Raw genomic sequence first — 11,256 nt, forward strand, 5'->3', positions numbered from 1 at the left:
ATAAAGGATTTGGTACATAATGGATGAATCAAGTGATGTGTTTACTGTTCAATGGTTCAGCAGTTAACATGTTATACAGTGGTAGCACAGAACTGCCTGACTAGTAATAGACAAGACATTACATAAGAAATTAGACAACAGGAGCTCTGTGCTAGAGAGAAGAAATTAGAGGACAGGTGCTCAGTGGTTCATCTCCCAGCAGTCTAGGTCTATTGCAGAATAACTCTGGGATGGTTCACTCCAGCTCTAACTATAAGCTTTATCAAAAGGAAAGTCTAAGCATAAAAGTAGAGAGGGTGTCTGCTTCCTGAACCCAAACTAAGAGCTGATTCCACAGGAGAGGAGCCTGACAGCTGAAGGATCTACTTCCCATTCAATTTTTTGAAATTCCAGGGACCACAAGTAGTCCTGCACTTTGTGACTGAAGTGATCTGTTGGGATGATATGATGGTGGTTAAGATACAATAGAGAGAGGCATTTCAGGGCTGTTTATGTAAGGAGGAGGAGCTTAAATTTGTTTTTGATTTTAAAGAGCCATATGATCTCATGCTTATTCCTGTCAATGCATTTGCTGTGGTTGTGAGTCATTTTAGAGAGCAATTAGCCACACAGTAATGAACTACAGCAATCCAGACTGGAAGACAAAAACGCATGAACTAATTTTTCAGCTTCACAGAAACAGGATGTTCCTAATTTTGATGATTGTACACAAAAAGAAAGAAGGCAGCCCTGGTCACTTGTTTTATGTGTAAATTAAAGGCCAAATCCTCATCAAATATAACACCAAGGGTTTTCACAGTAGTACTGGAGTGACATCTGGAGTTCTTTACAGCTGCTACCAGAGAACTAGAGATACAAGGTGGAGGCCTTGTAGGAAACATTTCTGACCACATGATGGAGCCAAAGAGTTCATATAACAGGGAGACCCAGCAATAACAACATCTGTGATAGCAAATCTACACTGTAGCACCAATGTATTTACTGGCACGTCTCTCATCTAACCTCAATATTAATTATTATGACATTTTTTTCACATTCACTGACAATTCACAATGACTTCACATTAGAAACATACTCTCATCTCCTCTCTACATTTGTCTACGTGGTTTGTGTCCACTGATATACTTGAATTATCACATTCATTTTCCAAAATGAATGACATATTTAACATCAGCAAACAATTTAGTTACAAATTCAATAAATTCACTCAACTCATTGTATTATTATACGCCACAATCTACTAAAGTAAGATGATCACATAAATGTGTTGAGAACAGATGCGCACAATGTATTTCTATATGTGAAGTCACACACAGTTACCCACGGTCAAAAATAAACTGTTTAAGATCAAAGAACAGTAATTTTATCTAGATAAGATCGACAGTTAAGTACCTCAGATGTAGTTCAGTGAAACTAAATACCCACTTCCTCAGTTCTCTCCACATCACAACACAAATAGAGTAGGTACGGTACACTACCCTGCTGTCAGAGGAGAAGTCAGAGGACAGTTGATAAGACACGTAGAAGACTTCATACTGAAGGTGAGTTACTTTATTTAAAGAATGAAGAAAGTGTAGAATTTTATTAGTTTAAAAAACATCAAGAAAATGAAGAGATAAACTCTTAAAACATGTCAGCATCGAAGTTTCACTGGTTTCCTGTGTTTAATCACAGGCTTTGCCAAATTATTAGTAATACGTAACTATATTAATATTTATAAAAATATAAAAACATTGTTCTCAACAACCTGTCCTGAAGGTTTTATAGTTTAATAGTGATGAGTTTAGTTACAAATTACTCGCTGTTAAATGCACAATACAAGACTGTACAAGGTAATATTTCATTTTGGTTATGTCTATACAGGCAGTATATTGTAGGTACCGGATACAAACACCTCGCCCTTCTATTCTCTTCTCCAATAACCAAAATACCAAAATTATTTCAAGCAGCTGTCGGTGGGAAACTCATCAGCCAGACAATAATCGGTCATCCAGCTCACAAGATGTTCCAGTTCAGGTAGAGTATTCTAAGTTTTTTATTCACTCCATTTAGTGGGGTACCTTTTTAAATGATTCCCTTCAAATCGAGTATTTGAATAAAACATAACAGCAGCTACAGGACCATGTCATGTGATCACTGTAGAGCAATAAATAACAAAGAGTATGTACGTGATATCAGTTCCTAATTTGGATTTCCATTCATATTTTTCAGGTAATAATTGTCCCACGTTTCTTGTGACTGTGGCTGTGAGAGCAAGTGCTGCTGCTCTTCTGCTCCTTTCGTCTCTGTTTCTTCTTCTCAGTTGCAAATATTTAAAGTCAAGAAGATCCATGACAGTTAAGTATGGTAAGAGATAAATCTTCTCCCCATTCTCATGTCTCACTGCCCGTACTGATTATTTATGCATTTTCTTCATAAATATTTTCAATGATCTCTTTTTACTTCTGTCAGATGTAGCTGAAGATGAATCACCTACTCAGACTAATGAAGAAGAACAAGACCCCATTCCTACATCTTCATCCAGCAGCTCTCTTTAGCCTTAATCACTCATCCTAAGGAGGAGGAGGAGTTTGTGAGAAGCAAACTGATCAGAGGTTGGTGTACGACAACCTGAAAGAAGACGACCACTTTCTGAATGCAGCCAATGCTAAGTAAAACCACATGTTTGAAAGGCCATTTCTGAAACCAGCGACCTCTAAAATGAAACTGGCAGAATATTCTACACTGATGCGTTTAGTTCCACATATATCATTTCATTGAACAAAGCACTGGTTGTTACTAGATTTTTGAATGAAGTTTTGTAATCATGTATGCTAAACAAGTCCAGGACTTAAAGACCACATGAATTACAACCCAGTTTTACAGAGATGTTAAATCATGAGACATCAAAACGCCTATGTAAAGTAGATCAGAGTATATATGTGTTTTTGTTAGACGGGGCAGTAGGTAGAACAGGTTTCCCATGAACCAGAGGGTTAGCAATTCGAATTCCATAATGTGCCACATGCCCAAGTGTCTTTGGGCAAGTGCACTTCACACACTAGTGTGTGAATGTGTGCGTGCGAATGGTAGACGCTTCTATGACTGTGAAAGCACTTTGAGAACCAATAGGTAGAAAAATGCTATATAAATGCGAGACCATTTACCATTTACAGGTAGTGGCTAGCAAATAACCACTTCCTTGATTCATCTATAAAACGAGTCAACAAACAGGAAGAACAAACTCAAGCCTGCTACTAAAAAATTCCGTTGTCTTCAACAACCAAAAGACGACAACCACAGTTCATGTGCAACGAGTGTCGACTAAAACCACATATTTGAAAGGGCCTTTGTGAAACCAGGGACTTTTAAACTGAACCTCCACTATACAGCATGAAGTTGACATGAGGTTTTAATGGCAATTTATTTTCATGGTTGTGTAAATAACTTCTTACACCTGTATATCATTAACAGCAATGATATTCCAGTGAATAACAGCAGTGAACTTGATATGCAGAGGAAAATTATTGATGCATAATTGAGCAGCATCTTTTCCACTCACTATCAGTGATTTAATTAGTAAATAACTCATATTTAGCATAAATTATATACATTAATTTTTTTTTACATGATGTGCTGGAGAACCCATAAATAACTTTCACTTTACGAATTTGCTTTTTGAAATGATGTGTAGCTTATTGTAAAATTTGTAATGAAATAAAGTTTAATAAAGAATTTGGTACATAAAGGATGAATCTAGTGTTGTGTTTACTGTCAGTGTAAAAAAAAAATGAAATAAAAAGAAAGGACAACGCTGTTTAAGTTTACCATTGAGGTTTATGATGAATAACTTTTCCTTCGGTCATAGCAGAGCTCATCGTTAAGATGGAATAACTGACAGGTTGAGGAAATTAGTTGTAAATAATGCAGTAAGCATCACTGACCACATGATGGGCAACGACACAACATCAAGTCCCTCTGGGTGTTAATAGTCTCTGAGTGTTCCTTCTCTCTTCACCAAGACTATTCTGACAGAAATAAGGACCTTGATTCTAATCAGTAATGTAGAGGGCACTTGGTAAATGCCTCCTTTTATTTCAGCACCATATGAAGATGATGCACTGACATCAAAAACACAAATAAAGTACGGGTATGCACAATTAAGCTTATCAGGTTAGCAGACCCCACATATTTGAAAGGGCCTTTGAGAAACCAGGGACTTTTAAACTGAACCTCCACTATACAGCATGAAGTTAACATGATGTTTTAATGGCAATTTATTTTCGTGGTTGTGTAAATAACTTCTTACATCTGTATAAACATTAACAGAAATGACAAAGTATATTCCAGTGAAGTTGATATGCAGAGAAAAATTATTGATGCATAATCGAACAGCATTTTATTCCACTCACTATCAAACAGTGTTGTACAATTTTGACTTTAACCTCCCAGTAACATATTAAGTTATATTTCATTTTATCATTAATGTTTTCATATTTTCATAACATGTGTTGTGATTTAATTAGTAAATAACTCATATTTAGCATAAATTATATACATAGATTTTTGTACATGATGTGCTGGAGAACGTGTAGACATATTTTTACTTTTACATGTATGTAAATATTTAGTCCATATTCAGGAAAAAATAATCAATATGAACATGAAACTGCAAAATCTACTTAAACATTGATTTGGTCTAAAATAAGTTATTTAACTCATTTGTTTGTTTTTCCAGCAATTTTGTCAAAGTTTTGGAATGATGTGTAGCTTATTGTATAAAGTTTAATAAAGAATTTGGTACATAATCAAGTGTTGTGTTTACTGTCAGTGTAAACATGAACTAAAAAGAAAGTACAACGCTGTTTAATCTCGTCATTAGTCTAGGTTTATGATTCGTAACTGTCCCTTGAGTCATAGCAGAGCTCATGGTTAAGATGTGGACGATCTGGAATAACTGACAGGTTGAATAATTGAGTTGTAAATATTGCAGTAAGTATCATTGGCCACATGATGGGGTCAACGAGACAACATCAAGTCACTCTGGGTGTTAATAGTGTCTCATTGTTCCTTCTCTGTTCACCAATGATGTAGAGGGCACTTGGCAAAGGCCTTCTTTTTATTTCACTACTATAAGAAGCTGAACTGACATCAAAAACACAAATAAAGTATGTGTATGCACAATTAAGCTTATCAGGTTAATGCTTCAGTGGACCACATGGGTCAGCTTTTAGTCTACATCAGTGATGCTTGGATGCCCTTGACCCTGTAGCACGTTCTCTGGATGTGGGAATTAAGACAAAAATGAACTAAATATCAGTCAGAACATGATGCCTAATTAATTAATATTATATAGGTCAACGTTTACAGCCAAAACTATCCTGACCTGTAGAGACACAGACCTTTCAAAGGTGTGCCTTGGTCTTTGGCCATAAGACGTTAGCAGCAAATTCTGTACGACACTTAAACTATCACTTCGGGGATTAATAAAGCCTAAGTTGTGAGGTGGGGTCTCCATGAATTGGACTTATCTGTCCAGCACAACCCACAGATGGCTGCAGATCTGTGGAGCTTGCAGTCCAAGATTTGGACTTTAACTGCGTTCCTCAAACCACTCTTGATCCACTGTTGCAGGGCACATAGTTGAGTCGACTTTACTGCTGTGCAATGACGCTTTAAGCAGCAACACTGGCAGCTATAGGCTGTGCATTTCTGCAGTGCACAATATTAATAAGCGCATGTGTTTATGATCAGTTCTGTTGTGTTCTATTAGTTGAAGTTGTTGCTGTGGTTGTAGAGTGAGTTTTCTGTCCTTGATGTCAGTGAACGCACCATGCAAGTGACTGAAGTTATGCTACGACCGACAGCCGACTGTGTTCAAGCTTCAATTACCTCACAGAAAAGTCCCTGTAGCTTAATTTGTGTGAAACGCTACAATATGTATTCAGGTCAAGAATATAGATTTAACTGTTACAAAGCATTACTTTCTACAATGCTTATATATGTGACATCATCAACTACTCATCATCAGCCCCTACAAAATATCATAACATATATAACCCGCCCACTGGCTGGTGCAAAAATAACGAGAAGGGCAGTGTTATTCACTTCTGGACTGATGTCTGGAGTTCTTTACAGCTACTACCAGAGAACTAGAGATACAAGCTGGAGGCCTTGTAGGAAACATTTCTGACCACATGGTGGAGCCAAACAGTTCTTATAACAGGGAGTCCCAACAATAACAACATCTTTATTAACAGATCTACTCTGTGGTACCAATGTCTGTTTTAGTTGGGTTCTGCTTAAGGCTTCAGAGAATACACTATGGATATGGTAGTGACAACATAACACATGTTGTCAAACAGTGACAACAGTATCTTTAAATCAGAAAACAACATGTGCAAAGTGTCGTACTTCCATTCTCCTCTGTAAATAACAAAAATTTACTGGCACATTTCCCTCATCTGCTCTCAAAATTGCTGCAACATTTGCAGACATTTTTTCACATTCACTGACAATTCAGAGTGACTTCACATTACAAACATACTTCCATTTGTCTGGATGGCCTGTGTCCACTGACGTTCTGGAATTAACATATTAATTTTGCAAAATGGATGGCATATAAGTCCAGCTGACCGTATTCAGCACTTTTCAGATTACCATGACCTGGATGACTGAGAACCTTCACAGAACCAACCAAAAGATAACAACCACAGTTCATATGCGAGTGTCTACTAAAACCACATATTTGAAAGGGCCTTTGTGAAACCAGGGACTTTTAAACTGTACATCCGCTATACAGCATGAAGTTAATATGAGGTTTTAATGGCAATTTATTACATGGTTGTGTAAATAACTTCTTACATCTGTATAAACAGAAATGAACTGTAACTTCATATATTTGGCCCTCCAGTCTGAGATTCTGCAACCATATCCACTGTAGCTTTCTTTTGTTTTAATATACCCACCTCTGGGCTTTTACCCTTTGTCTTTACAGCTAAATATATACACTGGCCTCATACTGTGGCTGAGACAGACACCGAGTGGAAAAAGCTGTGGTTTTAACACACACCATCGTACATTAGGGTTTTCAAGTACATACTTCCTTTTAGTTTGCTCCAACAAACTTTGATATGCAGACTATAGAGAAAAAGCTTGACTTGAAAATAAAGTATGTTCTTTTGATATTTAAAGTCCATCTACATCTAGATATTGATAGAAGCACATGACAGATGTCATATAGTGGACGTTATCTTGATTAAGAAGTGTATCAGATCTGCCTGATAAAGCTGTGCAACGCAACATTTTAATAATTAGAATAATTTCATATTTAATGAGCCTCTAATGGGAGCTACTTTAGGCTTCAGAGAATACACAATGAAATACATGAAAGCTGGAGTCAGTGACATGCAGACTGTTGTATGATAAAACACTAACTTTAAATTAGAAAACAATGTGTAGAAAGTCTACTTCCATGCTCCATAGAAAATAACAGAAGGAATATAATACTCTCACTGGCACATTTCCCTCGTCTGCTGGAAGTAATAACTTCACATTCACTACACACTATAAACATATCTTCTCTCTGCATTTGTCTGTGAGAATAATTAATAATAATAATTCATTAATAATAATGATTTTCTAAGATGAAATTATGCCACTGACTCCTTGAACATTTATTCATCATAAATGTTAAGTGTTGAGATCAGATGCATAAAATGTCTTTTCTAAATGTCACACACAGTCACCTACTGTTAAACATAAAGTGTATGAGATTATAGAACGATACGTGAATCTAAATTAGATCGACAGTTAAGTATCTCAGATGTAGTTCAGTGAAACTAAATAACCGCTTCCTCAGTTCTCAACACACCACAACACAAATAGAGTAGGTACAGTACACAACCCTGCTGTCAGAGGAGAAGTCTGAGGACAGTTGATAAGACACATAGAAGACTTCATACTGAAGGTGAGTGACTTTATTTAAAGAATGAAGAAAGTGCAGAATTTCATTAGTTTAAAATGTAAAATCCTGACATTTATCATGACCAGATATGTAAAAATGACTTAACAATCATGATTAGAAATAAAATCTTAACACATGTTAGATTTAAATTTTCAGTTATTATCTATGTTCAAACTGAGGCTTTGACAAATTATTAGTAACATTTAGCAAATATCATTAATATTTATAAAAATATAGAAACATTGTTCTCAACAACCTGTGTGAAGGTTTTATAGTTTAACAGTGATTGTGTTTAGTGAATGCTGCATTTTTATTTTATTTAATATTTTTAAAGATTTTATTGACTGTCCATTTTTTGTATCATCATTTCTGTTTAATTAGTTCTTATATACATATCATTTGCATGTTCGGAATCAATCACTAACTCAAATCAAATGTGGTGTAAAGTGCAGTTTGAGCCTGGCTGTACATCTAAACAATACACACCTATTGTCTCTGCTTATGTGAGAAATAAAACATAGAAGGAACGAGCCCTTGAAAACTAGTTTGACAATCAAGTCCCTCTCTGTCATTTAACATTTCATCTAAAAAACAAGGAAACAACTCATTGTAGTCTGACACATTTTAACCACTTTTAGAGATTACAGATTTTTCAACCCGAGCAAAGTATAACAACTAATAAAACTGTAACTATACATCAGAAAAGCTACTGTTGTATGTTAAATGCACATTACAAGCCAAGTATTTCAGAAACCACTGGCTCTCAAAAACATCTACAAGGAATCTTTCGTTCCCTCCGCCATAACCACTCTGAATAATATTAAATAGGCCTTGCAGTCTGTTGTTGGTTTTTGGATGTGTGTCCTTTATTATGTGTGTCTATGTATGTATGTATATATGTGCCTGTTGAGCCCTGTCAAAGAGGAATTTCTGCCACCATCTGGGCCAGACAATAAAGCTTTATCTCAACTTATCACATTTTTTATTTTATACGTATTTTTTTATTTACTTTTTATTGTCTAAAACACATGGAACTTGCAGACTGCAGCTCATTGAAAATCCTAATTTATAAACTTGATAATAGCCTCTGTTCAACATCACATTAAATGTACATGTGAAAGTACAAGTACATAAAAATGTGTTTAGTGCGTCAGTATATTTAGCTAAGTGTAAATGACTCATTCTTCAATTCTCCTCTCAGAAGAGGCAAACAACAAAAATAGAACATACCAATGAGTTGTGAGTGAGAAACTTAGCACCCAGATAATAATCTACAAAGAAGACGTCGCTTTGTAAATGTGGTGAGTGACCGTTTTACAATTGCTGATCCTAACGCTGCTGTGCATGAAAAGTCTTGTATTTTAAATTGTATCTACGTTGTTTTGTGACATATTTAGTTTAACTGAAATAAAGCTCTGCGTGGTAGTCCACTACAGAAACCACATATGACACCATGATGAACTGATTCTGTCTCAGCAGAAAATGATTTGGATCTACATGATCATCTCATCTCTGGCAACGGCAGCTCTTTCAAAAGGTACAATTCAGCTTTTAAGTTTGCACTGATATTAATATCTGGATATTAAAATGTTGAGGCGTTAAAAGTTCTATTGAAGGTTATCATGATTTATTATGACTGGATGATTGCTGAAGCTCAGACTTTTGATGGAATGTAGTCGAGTTTCTTCAGTCATTCACTCAAGATTTATTGAAGTGATCATGTTGAAGTGATTTTCTCCTGGAAAAGTCTGATAACAGATAGAAATAGATTGAATACATACACAGAGTGAATTACTGTATAGTTACCATCATGGTAGAAAGCTGCATATTATCCTCACATTTAACTGGAAACTATCAACCCTTGTTTTACATTCTCTTTTAAAATGAAATACTATATATACACCACGAAAATAATTAATGTGTATTTTGTTTGTATTTTGTTCCTATCAGGTTCTCTAGAATGCAACTTAACTAATCTTAATGCAAAAACCAAACAGTGTTTTGGAAAACCTGGAGAGCCGATGATGTTTCATCTACCGACTCCAACTACAAAATTGACTTTGAAAAAGAATTGTGATATAATTTTTTGGTTAGTCAATAATATAGACGTAACAAACACCAATAGCAAAAAGGACAAAAGAATGTCGTTTTTCAACAATGGAACATTGAAGCTCAATGAGGCATCAAAGGAAGATTCTGGAGATTACCTGCTGGAAATACATGATTCCACCACTGGTAAACTTTTGCATAACATGAACATCCATGTAGAAATACAAGGTAAGACAAAAAACTTGAATTGTACTTCATTCAAATCTAATTTAATGGAATGTAGCTGGTTAAAGGGCCAATTTGCATATATTATATATGTACATATTTCATCATCACTGTGTTTTGATGAGAAAATGAGTTAAATGTTTCACTGAAGCATTAATTGAAACATATATACTGTAAAGATTTTCAGAGTTGACAGTGGATTTTGATCATATGTTTGTCTTCCAGCTCCTGTGTCTAAACCAGCTGTGTCTCAGACATGTTTGTCACCAGAACAGATGATGGTCAGCTGCTCCTCTGAGGGAGATGGAGCAGAGATCATTTTATCTTTGGACAATAACTTATTGATTCACAGCGGAGCTACAGAAAAACACGATGTTACCGTCAGTTTATACGGTCAGATGACAGGAAACCTGATGCGTGATGTTCAAAACCACATCAGCAGAGAACAAACAGTCATCCAGCTCACAAGCTGTTCAGTTAATAAATTCATTTTCCAGACAGAAAGTATGTACCGTATTTTCCTGACTCTTAGTCATGTTATCACGTACTTTAGCTGGCCATGCGACCTATATTCAGAAGCGACTTATATATCAAAAATATAGCCTACGCTATGACCACAATCTTCATCTTCCTCACGTGCTGTTCTCCTGGCTGCGCTGTGACCTGGGTCTCTGTCTCCGTAGCGCTTCACTCCCAGTCAATTCAGAGTATTTTAACAGCGTGTTCTGTGGTCCATCAGTTTGCTCCAGGCGATGGAGTTGTTTCTTTTTTTGTTTGTTTGTCTTTTTGACCTGGCCTGCAGTAGGCTATATCATTTAAACAAAGCCCCGGCCATCAGCCTATATGAGACCCGGCTATTAATTAAATGTTTGAAAAATAAATGCAACTTGTAGACCAGTGCGACTTGTATATGTTTTTTTTCCTCTTCATGACATAGTTTTTGACAGATGCCACTAATACTCCGGTGCAACATATAGTCCGGAAAATACGGTAGATGATTTCACTGCCTAATCTGTGTTAATGTTTGTATTTTCTAG

At 35.9% G+C, this 11,256-nt stretch overlaps 1 long non-coding RNA gene across 1 annotated transcript; it reads left to right on the forward strand.

The window, feature by feature from the left end:
- The first annotated feature begins 7,879 nt into the window (after positions 1-7,879).
- On the forward strand, positions 7,880-10,405 carry LOC125020781. The gene is made up of 4 exons (XR_007114263.1): positions 7,880-7,948; positions 9,147-9,246; positions 9,425-9,482; positions 9,896-10,405. It is a non-coding gene; the product is annotated as an uncharacterized LOC125020781 (long non-coding RNA).
- The last annotated feature ends 851 nt before the right edge of the window (positions 10,406-11,256 follow it).

The sequence above is a fragment of the Mugil cephalus genome, chromosome 15 (genome assembly GCF_022458985.1).
Source record: "Mugil cephalus isolate CIBA_MC_2020 chromosome 15, CIBA_Mcephalus_1.1, whole genome shotgun sequence".
Taxonomy (NCBI): Eukaryota; Metazoa; Chordata; class Actinopteri; order Mugiliformes; family Mugilidae; genus Mugil; species Mugil cephalus.